At 46.8% G+C, this 15,988-nt stretch overlaps 1 protein-coding gene across 1 annotated transcript in view; it reads left to right on the top strand.

Moving 5' to 3' along the window:
* Plpp3 (phospholipid phosphatase 3) overlaps nucleotides 1-15,988 on the top strand; it is a 109,761-nt gene that overhangs the window by 32,865 nt on the left and 60,908 nt on the right. The gene's annotated exons all lie outside the window — the stretch shown is intronic.

Here is a 15,988-nt window from a genome sequence, read left to right as displayed (position 1 = left end):
CTGGCTGGCCGTTTACCTTCCCTGCTGTGAACCTGTTTCCCAAGCTAGGGTTGGGTGCTTGGTAAAAGCCCACCTGTTCTGTAAAGATGCTCTGGAAACCAAGTCTTCTTTTTAAAAACAAATAAATAAAGCCGGGCGTGGTGGCGCACGCCTTTCAATCCCAGCTCTCTGGAGGCAGAGGTGGGAGGATCACCGTGAGTTCGAGGCCAGCCCGAGACTACAGAGTGAATTCCAGGTCAGCCTGAGCCAGAGGGAGACCCTACCTCGAAAAAAACAAAAACAAAAAACTAAGAGTCCACATACCTTGAATGCCACCTTAAACTCCTGCAATTAGGTCTGTGAGACACAAGGCTTAGAGCACGCCACTCATTCATTTTGCAAATGCAAAAAGGGCCCCCCCTCCTGCAAAGAGCGGGAGTGAAAACAGGGCCCTTGGGTCACCCAGCTGGTTCCCTCACAGCCCCAGAGCGGGACACCCAAGATCGTCTCAGGGACTGTTGACCACTCTCGAATTTTTTTATTTTAACTTCACGTGGCCACAGAAACTTAGCTGATAGTCCCAGACTCACTTGTAGAGTCGTATGAATAGCAAGTATTTCTTCCACTGAGCCAGAAACGAGTGGTGGATTCTTCCAGAATGTTGGCTGAACCAGCCTGCTCGGATGCTCAGAGAGTCAGAATGCTCAGTAGGTGAAAGGTGAACCAGTTTGTTAGACTGGATGCAAAAGCAGAGTGAACAGCTTGAGTGGATCGCAGAATCGCCTTAAGCCCGGTGGTGAATCAAGCAGGAACTATTTTTTTTTTCCCCAAGAAAGAAAATTCTTGTGGATTCGGGACTTTTTAAACAACCAGTTTATTTACTTATTTATTTATTTATTTATATTTATTATTTTTATTTATTTATTTATTTTGGTTTTTTCAAGGTAGGGTCTCACTCTAGCCCAGGCTGACCTGGAATTCACTCTGTAGTCTCAGGGTGGCCTCGAACTCACGGCGATCCTCCTACCTCTGCCTCCTGCTAAAGGGATTAAAGGCGTGCGCCACCACGCCCGGCTTTTATTTATTTATTTTTTGCTGTGCATCTTTTCCACATTCATGTTTGAGGAGCTAGATGGACTCCACATTTCTTTCCTCACGGGATGGGAGTGGGATAGCCCTTCGGATGTTTCTTTTTCTGTTTTATTTTTATTTTATTTTATTTATTCATTTTTGCTCTGTTCTGTTTGAATATAGCCTTTTGTGCCTCGTTGGTATTTGGGCTAACCAGTAAAGAGGTGGCTGCTACTGGCCATGTCTGGCAGGTATAGTCATACCTTCATTTATATATATATATATATATATATATATATATATGTGTGTGTGTGTGTGTGTGTGTGTGTGTGTGTGTGTGTGTGTATATACATATTATATATATATATAATATATATATATATTATATATAAATATATATATATTTATATATATATATAAATGAAGCAAGCGCTCTCTCCCCCACTTTCCTGCCCACCCAGGGCCTTTTTGAAAACTCAGTCAGGCGTGGACCAAGCCTTAGATGCCTGGGAAGGAAGTTGGGGTTATGCTTTTAATCAGGTAATGCCACGCACTCCCTGGATGCTTCTGAAATGACAACGTGACCCTAAGGACGGCTCACGGACAGGAGATATACTGCAGGTGACAAAAGTGATTAGTGAGTGACTATTTAGGCCGTAGGTCCAGGAGATTAACTGCGGACTTCAAACTTCTCGGCTCCCAGGGCCCTGGATTCAGTTACAAAATCACATCCCTGAGTTATTTATGGAGGTGGCAGCTGTCAGCCTGGAAGAAGGTCTCTGTGTTTTACTAAGGGAACAGAGCTGGGAAGGAGGAACTGTGCTCCTGGGGTGAGGGTTGTCTTACCCCTAGCACCCCGAAATAGCTCGTCTTGCCTAGGGAGCGACACTCCTGATAGGAGCAGACCTGGCCCTGTCTGGATTAGTCCGGCCACCTTCGGGAGGAAACCAGTGACTCCAGTTGACCGGGCATCATGCCAACAGGAGGATGACAGGTTTTTAGACAAGAGAGGGATGGAGCTCGGTTCGATCCCTGTCCACCGAGAGGCCTCGGGCCTCGCTGCTCAGTCTCCTGTCTACTGTGGATGCCCAGAGTACTTGGAGCAACTTGCTGCAGATCACGGAGATTATAAGTGGCCAGACTGGTTTCCAACTTCGGTTGGAGTGACTTTGCAGAGATCTGTCATGTCCCTGTTCCTTGAAGCTTTCTTTCTTTTTTCAAATTTTTGTTAACAACTTCCATGATTATAAAAAATACCCCATGGTAATTCCCTTCCTCCCCCACCTTCCCCTTTGAAATTCCATTCTCCATCATATCCCCTCCCCATCTCAATCAGTCTCTCTTTTATTTTGATGTCATCATCTTTTCCTCCTCTTATGATGGTCTTGTGTAGGTAGTGTCAGGCACTATGAGGTCATGGCTATCCAGGCCACTTTGTGTCTGGAGGAGCACGTTGTAAGGAGTCCTACCCTTCCTTTGGTTCTTACGTTCTTTCCACCACCTCTTCCGCAATGGACCCTGAGCCTTGGAAGGTGTGATCGAGATGTTTCAGTGCTAAGCACTCCGGTCACTCCTTGAAGCTTTCTTTAAGCGTGGCATGGATCCCTTAGCCCAGGGAAAGGTGGGGTGGGGGGGACCCGAGGGTGAGACACAGTGGCTGAATCACAGGTTCACGGCCTGCCTTTCTGGGAGTCCTGCACAGTGTTCTTAATAGTTGCACTCTGAGGCACGGGTCAGGAAACTGGAAATTACTGGGTTTAAGGACTTGCAGTTTTTTTTTTGTTTGTTTGTTTGTTTTTTAATCCATCCATTGAAACTGGAAGCTGGTTAGGTTCCTCTTAAATAATTCTTAGATGGGGTCTGTGTACTAAAATGAATTGTTTGGGGGGAACCCAGTTTCAAGAACAGGACTGATAATGTGAGGCATACTAGATTCTTTTCAGAAGGGGGGAGGAAGTGAGAGTATACTTGATGGGGAGAAAATTCTTCCGAATTTTGTTTCACTTCCCCAATATTTAATCAGGACACACATGTTGAGCACTGCCATGCACTGGGAATGAACCTTTATTTTGGGTAGACAAAAGATGGATTCTTTTTTTTTTTTTAATTGTTGTTCATTTTTATTTATCTATTTGAGAGCGACAGACAGAGAGATAAAGAGAGAGAGAGAGAGAGAATGGGTGCGCCAGGGCCTCCAGCCACTGCAAATGAACTCCAGACACGTGCGCCCCCGTGTGCATCTGGCTAACGTGGGTCCTGGGGAATCAAGCCTCGAACCAGGGTCCTTAGGCTTCACAAGCAAGCGCTTAACCGCTAAGCCATCTCTCCAGCCCGGATGGATTCTTTTCTGAAGCGACCCCAGTGCGGGAGGACTGCAGGAGATGCAAAGCACTGAGGTAGTATGATGGAGCCATGTTCTTGCCCAGGGAATGGGGCTCTAGCATCTAAGATTCCAGAATGTGCCATGTGCGTGTCCAGCTCCCTTGGGAGTAACATTCATGACACCAATCAATAGCGGATGCGCCTTAACTTCTTAGGGCTCCTCTCACCTGGCTTTTAACGAGGCTTTATCAGATGAAGGCTGTTTTGTTTTCTGCTTCAGATAACCATTACCTTTGAAAACAGTGCCTTTTGATAACACCGCTAAGTATGTATAAATGGACACAAGTGTCCCTCAGCCGTGTTTTCTGCGGTGTATCTTGACACACCTCGCCTACCCAACCGGCTGAGACAAGTCTCCTGCTACTCACACCGGCGGCCTGAGGGGTAAACTGGTGAGCCTCACACACACACTTCTAGAACACTTGCCTTCAGATCTCTACTCCTTTTGCCAGTGACCCGTGGTGGTGATTCGCTTAGCTACTGGGCCTCAGTGTCCCTGCGTCGAAAACGCAAGACTGAGCCTGGCGTGGTGGCGCATCCCGGCACTCAGGAGGCAGAGGTAGGAGGATCGCTGTGAGTTCGAGGCCAGCCTGAGACTCCATAGTGAATTCCAGGTCAGCCTGGGCTACAGCGAGACACTATACTGAAAAACTAAAAGAAAAGAAGAGAAAATGCAAAACTACCCCATGCTGGTGACTTACATCTTTTTTGTTGTTGTTGTTGTTGTTTTAGGTAGGGTCTCACTCTGGCTCAGGCTGACCAGGAATTCACTATGTAGTCTCAGGGTGGCCTCGAACTCACGGCAATCCTCCTTCCTCTGCCTCCTGTGTGCTGGGATTAAAGGCGTGCGCCACCACGCCCAGCGACTTAAGTCATTTTTAAGATGTGTAATAACACAGACAGTAGCTTGGCTTCAGATTAAGGCATGAATGCAGCAGCTCATGTCCCAGTGCCCACAACCACATGTCTGACGTAGCCATTGCTCACTTACTGTACAGGACGTTGTTGAATCAAGAGCTATTCCTGGGGCTGAAGGGATTGCTTAGTGGTTAAGGCGTTTGCCTGCAAAGCCAAAGGATCCTGGTTCGACTCCCCAGGACCCACGTTAGCCAGATGCACAAGGGGGCGCACGCGTCTGGAGTTTGTTTACAGTGGCTAGAAGCCTTGGTGTGCCCATTCTCTCCCTCTCTCTCTCAAATAAATAAATAATTTTTTTTTAAAAGAAAGGTTACCTGGGCTGGAGAGATGGCTAAGCGGTTAAGCACTTGCCTGTGAAGTCTAAGGACCCCGGTTCGAGGCTCGGTTCCCCACGTTAGCCAGATGCACAAGGGGGCGCACGCGTCTGGAGTTCGTTTGCAGAGGCTGGAAGCCCTGGCGCGCCCATTCTCTCTCTCTCTCCCTCTATCTGTCTTTCTCTCTGTGTCTGTCACTCTCAAATAAATAAATAAATTTTTTTTTTTAAAAAAAAAAGGGTACCTGCTCATTCATACAGGTATAGGCTTACATTATTGGAACCCCCTTTATTGTTTAATGCAGTGGCAGAAAAGCCAGTTATCCACACATGCAGGTCAGTAACATACATTTTCAGAGGGACAAAGTGTCCGTGATAAGGGCAGTTGGGCACCTAGCCCTAGAGGGGACACAGTGAGGCCAGTGGTCCCTGGAGGGCCTGGTCCGTGTCTGATGGAAGGCAGCCCAACTTCACATTCCTTGCCATGCGGTGGCTTCGGAAACTAGAAATCTAGGTATTAGGTTAGATTAAATGTTAACACTATTTATTTTTTTTTTTTAATTTAAGCTTTCAGTGGGCCCAACAGAGCATCTATGCAGGACAGATTTAGCTGTGAAAGCATGAATTTCGGCCTAGGGCTTAGACCGGGTAGTTTTGGGTCGCCCTCCGGATGGCTGTGTTTCCACAGGGTGCGCAGAGGTGGTCTCTCAGCTGGCTCCAATCTTGCCTTTTGACGGTCTTGAACTTTGGCCTTTCCAGGTTTCTGATCTCCTGCCAGTCCACGCTGTTTGCTCTAGCACCGTGTGAACGTGGTGTTTTTCATACACCTGGCCAGCAGGGCTTGGGTGAGAGCCCACATGCTGACAAACGCGTGTTTTACCACTGGAAAAATAAGTAGAAACGGTCTTTCTTCTTCTTTTTTCCTCATCTTCATTATAGACTCGACTCCCATACAGCCTTGGAGGAGGGGAGCAGGTCTTGTTAGCAAATGCTGAGGCCGTGTCAAAAGCCTGGTTTTGCTCAATCCTAAAAAAGCCCCTGGGATTACAGGCTTTTTTATATGCATGCTTTTCCTTTGGGATCAGACTGCGTTTTTTGGGGAAGTGATAGGTAGGTCATCTGCTGCTTTGAATAAGCTCTCAAGAACTGATCACATCTTCACATCTTACCCCTCCGTAAAGTGGTCTCAATAGGCTCCGTGCCAGTTGGCTTCCCCCCCCCCCCCCCGCCAACCCCCGTCACACACACAGGAGCAAGAACAAAACGTTTATTGGGCCAGGCAATTATAGGATATGTTATAAAAATCAACCCTATGCACTAAGGACTATATTATACAAAGTCTTGTTGAATGGGAATCAAGATGAAATCCAGGGAGGTAAGGTGACTTCCCTAGGGCCAGACAGCAGTTCCAATGAGTGAGTAGTGTGGGACATGAAAGTCTGTCTGTCTGACTGCAAGCGTAAGCTAGGAAAAGGAAGGGGTCACCGAGCCCGTTCAAGTGGGCTCCGTGGTTCAGTGAATCCTTTGTAGGAGCGAGAGATTTAACTCTTGGCAGGCAAGTAGGCGTTTGCTGATAGCGTTTGCTACGAGTGTTCAAAGCATCCCTTCGTAGCTTTGGCAGGCAGAGCAGGCTGGTGAGGTAGGTAGGAGCTGTGCCCATGGCCTCATTACAGCAGCCATTCTGGGAACAGACCTTGGGACCTACCAGAGATCGAGATGTGTTGGATCTATGTAACACCGTCTTAACATGTAAGGTGGGGAGGGGACCCTGGTTTCTGTCCTTGTTCACGTCAGATCCACTTTTAAGAGCTCTGCGGTTCACATTCCAGGTTGTTAATGTCAACGTAGACGTTGTTCGTGGGCTTTTTGCAAGAGAGGCTTATTGGCCCCTTAGCCAATGATTGGGGTCGGGCTGTTCTGTTATATGTCTTGGTTATTCTTTTCTTTAAAAAAAAAATTGTATTGATTTATTTGAGAGACAGAGGCAGATAGATAGAGAGAGAGAGAGAATGGGTACGCCAGGGCTTCCAGCCACTGCAGACGAACTCCGGATGTATGTGCCACCTTGTGCATCTGGCTTACGTGGGACCTGGAGAATGGAACCTGGGGCAAGTGCCTTAACTGCTGAGCCATCTCTCCAGCCCAATTTAGAGGATTTTAAAAGTTCAATCAGCTAGCTCACCCCAAACGCATAGTAAGTGCAGAAAAGTGGTCTTGGGAAGTGACTCAACTTCAGCTAAGACTGAAAGATTGTAAGCCCCCTTGACTCTGGGTACTTGCATTTTGCTGTAAACAAAAAGGTCGCATTTGGGAAAGTCATAACGCTGACAAGGAGCCTGGAACTGAGCTCTCTTGATGGAAAGTACAGAGCATGGATTGCTGGTTTGTTAGTTTTATTTGTAGGTGAACGTGGCAACCCTTTTAAAATCCAACTGCAAAGGCCCAGGCAGCCAGAGCCGGGAGCACGGGGAAGGCTAATGATAGCTTGAAAGAATCAGGGGCTGAGAGTGTGCGTGTGTTTGCCAGCATGAACAAGCTCTGGAAAAAGAAAAAAAATACGTTTTTACTGTAAGCACTTTCAAGCCAAGTTCTGCTTAACACCCAGGATGGGGCTGCAGAAAGGTTTCTCTTTGTCACGGAACCTGAGACTTCTCGAAGTGGGGAACACGCAGGCAGTGGGTGTGGGGGGGTCTTGCTCATCTTTTGTGTGCCCCCCACCCAACACAGTGCCCAGTCACAAGGGCGTGCTGTGTAGTTGAACTGAACTTAAAAACCTCAGATCCAGGGTCAGGAAATTTAAGCAGTGGGACCAACTCGGCTTGTGTGCTTGTTTTTGGTCTTAAAAGTCTTCTTTTTGTGAAGAAGAGGCCTGAACTTTCTAATGCTCTGGAATGAGCATTCGCCTGGGGCTGGAGAGATGGCTCAGCAGTTAAGGCACCTGCCTGCGAAGCCGAAGGACCTGGGTTCGACTCCGCAGAACCCGTGTAAGCCTGACGCCCAAGGTGACGTGTGTACATTAGGGTCACGCATAGGCACAAGGTGATGCACGTGTCTGGATTTCAGTAGCAGTGGCTAGAGGCTCTGGCATACCGATTCTGTCTCTATCACAAAACAATAAAAAACAAAATAAAATAAAAAGAACGAGTTTTTGTCAAGGATGAGAGCCTTCCGCCCAGAATGTTGCCTGTTCACAGCAGCAAGTGTTTTTTATGGCCGTCAGTTTGACGGCCAAAGAAACGCCTGCATAGTAAACTCAAGACCCAGCTCATCTGGACTGTGTCCAGTTGAAAAATCTGGACAAATATCGTAAACTCAAGAAAGTTTGCACACTTCTAAGACCAGTAGCAATTAATTACTTTAAATAGAAAGGCTGTCACTTACAAGCAGCATAAATATTTGTAGTTTGAGCCTCTAAGTAGTAGTTGGGTTGACCATCCTGACCTTAAGTGATTAAAAAAACAACAACAACGCACAGTTGGTCATATTTTAACAGGGAATACATTTATAAAGCAAGGGTCAGGTCAGGGAGGAAGAAAACATGTACCAAAAGAAAGACAGAGCTGGGTTCAAATCCCAGTGACCTATTTATTCACTTCTGACTTGGATTTCTGCTGGAGTGCAAATGAAAATAATAGCCCACAATATTTCATAGTTATTGGAATGCTCCACTATGGTCCTTACAGAACAGCCCAGTTGCCTTTTTCTGGATTTCCGGTACCTGGTCCAGATCAATGTGGTTCTCTAGCCTGCGCTTGATGTGAGCTTCATGACCTTTCTTTTTTTTTAGGTTTTTTTTTTTGTTGTTGTTGTTGTTGTTGTTGTTACTTTTATTTATTTACTTGAGAGCGACAGAGAGAGAAAGAGCCAAAAAAAAAAGAAAGACAGAGAGAGAGAATGGGCGCGCCAGGGCCTCCAGCCACTGCAAATGAACTCCAGACGCATGCGCCCCCTTGTGCATCTGGCTAACATGGGTCCTGGGGAATCGAACCTGGGTCCTTTGGTTTCGCAGGCAAACACCTTAACTGCTAAGCCACCCCTCCATCCCGCTGCATGACCTTTCTGAAACATTTGCCAAATGGCTCGGATGGCATCCACACTTGACCCTGGGCCATAGACAAGATGTACGGAGGCCCTGCCACAGGGTCCTGATACTGCTAAATTCAGATGGCTACACATGTGCCCCGTGTCCCTTTGGGGGTCAGCCTGTAAGGTGCTTTGGCACGTGTGGGCTTAAGTTGCCTTGCAGATCCCACACTTTGTTAATCTTCGGATAACTCCAGTCACTTCTCAGCCTCCTGGCTTAAGAGCAAGCGCAGATTGCTTCAGAGGGTGTCAGTAGTGAATTGGTCCAGTGTTTTCAGAGAGCACCCTCTCTGGATTTTAATCATGCAGAAAGCGTCATCATATTTTTATTTATTTATTTTTTTCCCCTCCCAGCCAACGCTCCCTACCTGACCGACAGCTTTCTAGAAAGCTCTGTTGAGAGAGCAGGGCTGTGTTTAATTTTGCCAACATGAAGCCAGGGCCTCAGGGAGCACACTGAGGCCAGGTCAGTCGGTCACACTTCCCACATGACTTGATCAATGGGTGGGCCGCGAAAACTTATCCCGTGTTTTCTTACACCCCACCCCCCAAACCACCCACCCTGCCCAAGTGTTAGCTTTTCAAAGCCAGAGAAGTTTCAAAGGCCTCAACCCAACACAGGGGCCTTTCTTTGCGCTTTGATTTTCTGCCCATTAAGTGTTTGTCAGTGAGTTCTTATTTCGCCTTCTCTGCAGTCTACGCGTCCCCAAAAAATGTCCCCAGAGGTATGGAAAAGCTAATTGATCCTTGATTAAAAGAGGGAGAGATCTCTGAGTCTGGGTCTAAAGTCGCTATATTATTCTCTCTCTCTCTCTCTCTTTTTTTTAGTTTTGGCGCTACTTTATTTTTAAAAAAAGCTCGTAATGCATATTTTATTATCAATAAACCTAAATTCCAGGATATTGGCTCAGAATTTTGATCAAATTAGACACGTGTGTGTCTAATTAGCATGCGTGTGGTACACAGGGAGCCTTCAATGAACATTAGCTAGGGTTGTTGCCTGGTCTGACCCAAAGCGCACTTCTTTCTCTCTCTCTTTCTTTCTTTCTTTCTTCCTTCCTTCCTTCCTTCCTTCCTTCCTTTCTTTCTTTCTTTCTTTCTTTCTTCTTTCCCTCCTTCCTCCCTCCCTGCTTCCCTCTCTTCTTCTCTCCCTTCCTTCTTCCCCTTTTTCCCCCTTCTCACTCTCTTTCTTTCTTTCTTTCTTTCTTTCTTTCTTTCTTTCTTTCTTTCTTTCTTTCTTTCTTTCTTTCTTTCTTTCCTACAGAGGCTTAATAAGACTTACTGCACTTCAAATCAATTGTCAATTCTCATAGGCGCTTTATTTGAGTTGACTCACTCGAGAAAAGTACCCACATTTGGAATCAGGTTCATTTGAACTCTGTCCAGCTCTGTGATTTACTCACAGAGTGACTCTGGTGGGTGAGTTACTTTAATCTCTTTGAACCATAGGGTGGGTTTAATATACTAGGTGGATTTTTTGTTTGGTTGTTTGTTTGTGTTTTTCTGGTGTGGCTGTTTCTTCTATTAGCTGTTGGACCACTTGGAGGTCTCTAACCTAGGAAGAAGCCACAATGTCAGACCACAACACTGTGTGGGGACCCTCTGCGTAGTTCAAGCACCACGTACCCCTTGTCAGTGAATGACAGTTGTCAATAATATTCGTCTTGGAGCCGCCTTCCCCGCCCCCTTCCTTCTGATTGTCCGTTAGGCTGTCTCTTCCAGCCCTGTATTGCAGTTTCAAATTGTGACTTTAGAATAGCTGTCAAGGGCTGGAGAGATGGCTTAGCGGTTAAGCGCTTGCCTGTGAAGCCTAAGGACCCCGGTTCGAGGCTCGGTTCCCCAGGTCCCACGTTAGCCAGATGCACAAGGGGGCGCACGCGTCTGGAGTTCGTTTGCAGAGGCTGGAGGCCCTGGCGCGCCCATTCTCTCTCTCTCCCTCCATCTGTCTTTCTCTCTGTGTCTGTTGTTCTCAAATAAATAAATAAATAAATAAAAATTAAAAAAAAAAAGAATAGCTGTCAAAGTGACCGCTCTTGAAAGGGTTAACACAAGTACCCATTCCCTGTGGTATCCCTGGGGGAGGGGGGTGGGTCTTGTGCCCTCCCTGCCCTGCACACCAATGCCAGTTACCGCACCAGCTGTATTTCAGGGCACCTTCTTAGAGCCCCGTGGATGTCTCCAGGGCAGGAGCCATGGTGACATTTATCTCTAGCACTGGGAACTGATAGGGGACCATAGTGGAAGGTAATAAAGATGATGCCAAAGATAGAAATAGAGATGCTGTTTTAAGAAAAAAAGCCAGGCGTGGTGGTGCACGCCTTTCATCCCAGCACTCAGGAGGCAGAGGTAGGAGGATCACTGTGAGTTCGAGGCCACCCTGAGACTACAGAGTGGATTCCAGGTCAGCCTGCACCCTACCTCGAAAAACAAAACCAAAAAAAAAAAAAAGAAGAAGAAAAGAAAGAACAAGGAAAAAAGTCCCCTTCTCTGTGCCCTGGAGAAAACAAAGCACAGACTTTTCTCTCATAAAGACCAACTGCCCAGTTCATGAAGTCTTGATTCATTTTTCCATCAGCTGAGGGGCCTCTCTACTTGGAGTCAAGTCAAGATGTGACTGGCATCACCCCCAGTAGTACCACAAGTTTGTTGGGGAGACTGAAAAACAGCCATTGGGGTGTTCTTCTTTTTGTTTTTTTCCTAAATGCAATCTCCACGCCTTTCAAGAAAATAAACAGGCCCTTTTCCCATCCAACTTCTGGTCTTTGTGGTCATCATTCATATAATCAGAACCGGAAGCCTCCCTCAAGCCGTAGGCAAATAAGAATTTGTCTTGTTTCCAGTTAGAGAGAGGGCAAAGGAACTGATCAGACAGGTTTCTTTCCTAGCCATCACTGTGGGCTTTTGTCTTCTTCCTTTTAACATGGACTGAAGGTCCCCAGCATGTGTTGAAGCTCTGAGATAGGATTCCTACCCCATGTGTTGATCTGGAATCTCTTTCAGCAAAACTACAGCTTCCAGACTGTGTCTTCAATGACTAGAAGCTCCCTGAGGGCAGAGTCTGGGCCATGTTTGTATTTCTGTACTGGACAAATGTTAAGTCAATAAATATTTGTTGAGTGAACAAGCATCAATTATTACATCTTCCCAGCAAGAGTGAAGGTACATTTTCATTCCTGGGAGCTTTTGAAGACCTGACATAACTCGTTCAAGTCCTCGAGAGAGCCAACATCAGGATCATTAACCAAGCCCTGTCTAATGCCAAAACTCTTTTTTTTATGTGTGTTTTATTGTCCTTAGAAACATGTGTTTTACAGGCCTATCATGTGGGCACTATTAAATATAGATCCCTAGTCCCTTCCTGCGTTTATTAGCATCACTGACTCCAGGCACCGCAGAGCCTACAGCCCAGTTAGGAACCAGGAGCTCAACATGTCTCTCCCGATGTGTGCGGGACTTCAAAGGCGGACTATTAATATCATCTTGCTGGCTCTGCAGTTACTTTTCATAGCCAACTTGGTCCCATTTCAAAATCTTCAGGCTGCAGAATGAAGATGGTTTGGACCCCGTAGGATATTTCTGCCAGATCCCCAACCCAGAAAGATCAGTGGGCTTCCGTCCCTTGCAGAAGTCCTCCCCCCACCCCGAAATCCCCTCTACTGCACAGGCAGAGAGAGTTTTCCAAAGTTAATGGTTACTGCCTCTCTGGGCCCCTCTGTGTTTACTTAGAGAAGGTCAGGCACAATGCTGTGGTGTGGCGTGTTTCTCTTCTTCCCTTTCAAAGCACCAGTATGAATTTGATAAAGTAAATTGTTGTTCTATAGCAGGAAGCAGTTAGGGGGTCACAAAATAAATAGCCGTAGAATTCAAATAAATCCAAAGAATAAAACCAAATAAATCCATGCGTGTACGCACAATGATATATAAATATACTCTGTAGAAAGTGAACGTTTTTATCGCTGCTGGTCTGCACCAAAGTAATTGAAAAATTGTGGAGTTCATGGTAATTTCTTTTTCCCAGAGGCGGTCTGGGGCTTTAAGCAACGTGACATGAATGTAATTCTTTTTGGGAGGAAAAAAAAAAAAAACATGGATATGGAATTTTATCTTTTAAACAACTGCTTATGTAGGGATTTTTTTTTTTTTTTTGGCTAATGAATTTCACATTTGGATTAAACCAATTTGCAAAGTTAAAAATAAGGGTTTAGGTACTTAAAAGTGTGGACGGCAAGCTCCTAAATGAGTTAAATATTCTGAATCTTTTGGGTTTTTTAATCCCCCTTAAAGAGGGTGAGATTTGTGGCTTAAATAATGTTTTAAACTGACATCTCTGTTCATCGCAAAAATAGAGGGTACCTCACTTGCTGTGTGCCATCAAATGTGGTTGCTATTTCTGAAATTTTTTTAAGTCTTTTTTTAAAAAATGTATTTATTTATTTGTAAGCACAAAGAGAGAGGGAAGAGAGACAGAGAGAATAGGAAGGCCAGGGCCTCCAGCCACTGCAAATGAACTCCAGATGCATGTGCCCCTTGTGCATCTGGCTTACGTGGGTCCTGGGGAATCGAACCTGGGTCCTTTGGCTTTGCAGGCAACTGCCTTAACCGCTAAGCCATCTCTCCAGCCCCTGAAATCTTTATGCTTATTTATTTATTTGGTTTTGCAAGGTAGGGTCTCACTCTAACCCAGATTGACCTGGAATTCCCTATGTAGTTTCAAGCCTCTCTCGAACTCACAGAGATCCTCCTACCTCTGCCTTCTGAGTACCGGGATTAAAGGCATGCGCCACCATGCCTGGCTCTTTATTTTGTTTTATTTATTTATTTATTTTTATTAAAAGGTGCATACATGGACACCCTGTCTCCCTCCCAGATTCTGCTGAGTGTCTTCACTGAAGTAATAGGTATTCCCTGTGGGTGCCAAGGGGCCTCCTTCAGTCTCTGCAGGGATGGGGGAAACATCGCCTCTCCCTTCAAGGCTCTTGCAATCCTTCCACCTCCTCTTCCTCCCTGCCTTGGTGGGCAAGCTAGAGGTCTGATTTAGTGTTGCTTTCTTTGTAGACTCTAGATCTCTTGTTTTGATGAGGTTTGCGTGACCACAGTGTCTGTCACCATCTCCCTGGAACTGGCTGCAGGCTCACCGTGAGAGCAGTACCCATGTCACCATTTCTGCTGCAGTGACTTCTGGGCCTGGGCAGACGAGGTGGGGGTGACCTGTCCCCTGGTAGACAGTCGGCTCTCTTTTCTTCATATGTGGATGTATCCTCGTTCTACCCACCTCTCCACCTGTAAAATAGAACAGACTCTCCAACCAAAAGTGAGAACAGTTTGACTAAAGGGGGATAAGCGTGCTCATTAGAAAGACATATTGGGGCTGGGGAAATGGCTTAGCGGTTAAGGCGTTTGCCTGCGAAGCCTAAGGACCTCGGTTCGATTCCCCAGGACCCGTGTAAGCCAGCTGCACGTGGGTGTGCATGCGTCTAGAGTCCGTTTGCAGTGGCCAGAGGCCCTGACGTGCCCTTTCTATCTGCCTCTTCCTCTCTCTCAAATAAATAAATTTATATTTTTTAGAAAGATATATCAATGGGTGTATCCATTCTTAGTTAGAGCAGTGAAGGTTCTGTCTGGAGCCCATTGGTTTCCTGTCTTAGGGAATCTGGCTTGGGTCCCAGATACAGGCATGAGTTCACCACCCCCTGAGTGGGTCTCACGGCCAATCTGTGAGAGTTTGGTTACCTCCATTAGCTGTGTGCCACTGATACCCAAGTGTCTATTTCGTGCCCGGCGGGTTGATCTTGTAACTGGCAGGACCTCCTGCTTCATCCACCAGTTGGCAACTGTTATTTATTTTCAAGGAGGGCGAGGGGCACAGGGGCGCATGGAGAGCATGGGGATACACCAGGGCATCCTGCCGCCACGCAAAACTCCACAGAGCATGCTCCGCCTGTGCCTCTGCATTTACCTAGGTACTGGGGAATTGAACTCGGGCTGGCAGGCTTTGTAAGCAAATTCTTTAAGGCCCCAGGCCATAATATGTTGGCTTTTTTTTTTTGTTATTGTTGTTTGTTTTGTTTTTGTTTTCTTTTTGGTTTCTCAAGGAAGGGTCTCACTCTGATCTAGGCTGACCTGGAATTCACTCTGTAGTGTCAGGGTGGCCTTGAACTCACGGCGATCCTCCTACCTCTGCCTCCCGAGTGCTGGGATTAAAGGCATGCGCCACCACGCCCCACTGTTTTGCTGTTTCTTGATGGCCCCTCATGCTGAGATTCAGTAAGTCTTAGGCTGTCACTTTACAAGGTGGCATTGGAACCTGTTACTGCAATCGGGTAGGAGTTCAAGGTGTACTTTCAGTCTGGGAGCTTAGCTTGGACCACTGCAGGCTGTCTGCGGGCTGTCTTCCTGGGTGGGTGTGAAGCTAAGAAGCCAGAAAGGTTCAGAGCTTGGGGGCTGGAGAGCTGGCCTAGCGGTTAAGGCGCTTGCCTGGGAAGCATAAGTGTCCGGCTTCGATGCTCCAGGTCCCACGTGAGGTCCAAGTTTGGGTTCCCCTGTGCCCAGGCCAGGCTTAGACGCTTTGTCTTACCGTGTGTGGTGGGAAATCATTGAGGGCTGTGGAACCAGGCGGCGATGTGTCTGTCCATAGGATCCCTGGGGAGATAAACCGGCAGACATACTTAGGAGATCCTGGGGACCCAGAACCCTATTGGGAGGTTACTATAGCGTATACCTAACACTTACTATGGGCATTGGCTTTTGGCCTTAGGGTTTTCAGAACTTCCTGGGCAGGTGATGAAGTGCATTAGCCATGACCTTTAAGAGAATGGCATCTTAGCTGGTCCTTGATGGCCTCCAGCAGCTGCGCGAGCCACCGGGCGCTCCCAGGACCCTTGGGGCTCTTGCCCAGGACTGCGGGCAACAGGGCTGAGCTCTGCTCTGTAGTCTCATCCATGCCGCCGACCAGTGGAAGAAAGGACTGGAAAATGGCCCTTCCGTGAGGCAGCCAGATGTCTCAGTGGATAAAAGCGCTTACCAGTCTAGCATGAAGATAGAAGTCTGGGTTCCTCTGTGCCCACAGAAATGCCGGGCGAACATGGAAGCCCACCTATAATCCCAGCGATCAGCAGATAGGGACCCTTTGGGTAAGCTGGCTAGGTGGACTAGCCAAATTGATAGGTTCAAGTATATGAGGCCTCAGTATATGAAGTCAGGAGTAATTAAGGAAGACATCCGGGACTGGAGAGATGGCTTAGC

The sequence above is a fragment of the Jaculus jaculus genome, chromosome 21 (assembly GCF_020740685.1).
Source record: "Jaculus jaculus isolate mJacJac1 chromosome 21, mJacJac1.mat.Y.cur, whole genome shotgun sequence".
NCBI classification, from domain to species: Eukaryota; Metazoa; Chordata; class Mammalia; order Rodentia; family Dipodidae; genus Jaculus; species Jaculus jaculus.
The sequence above is the reverse complement of the archived record's forward strand: the minus strand, read 5'-3'. Positions and strand labels throughout refer to the sequence as shown.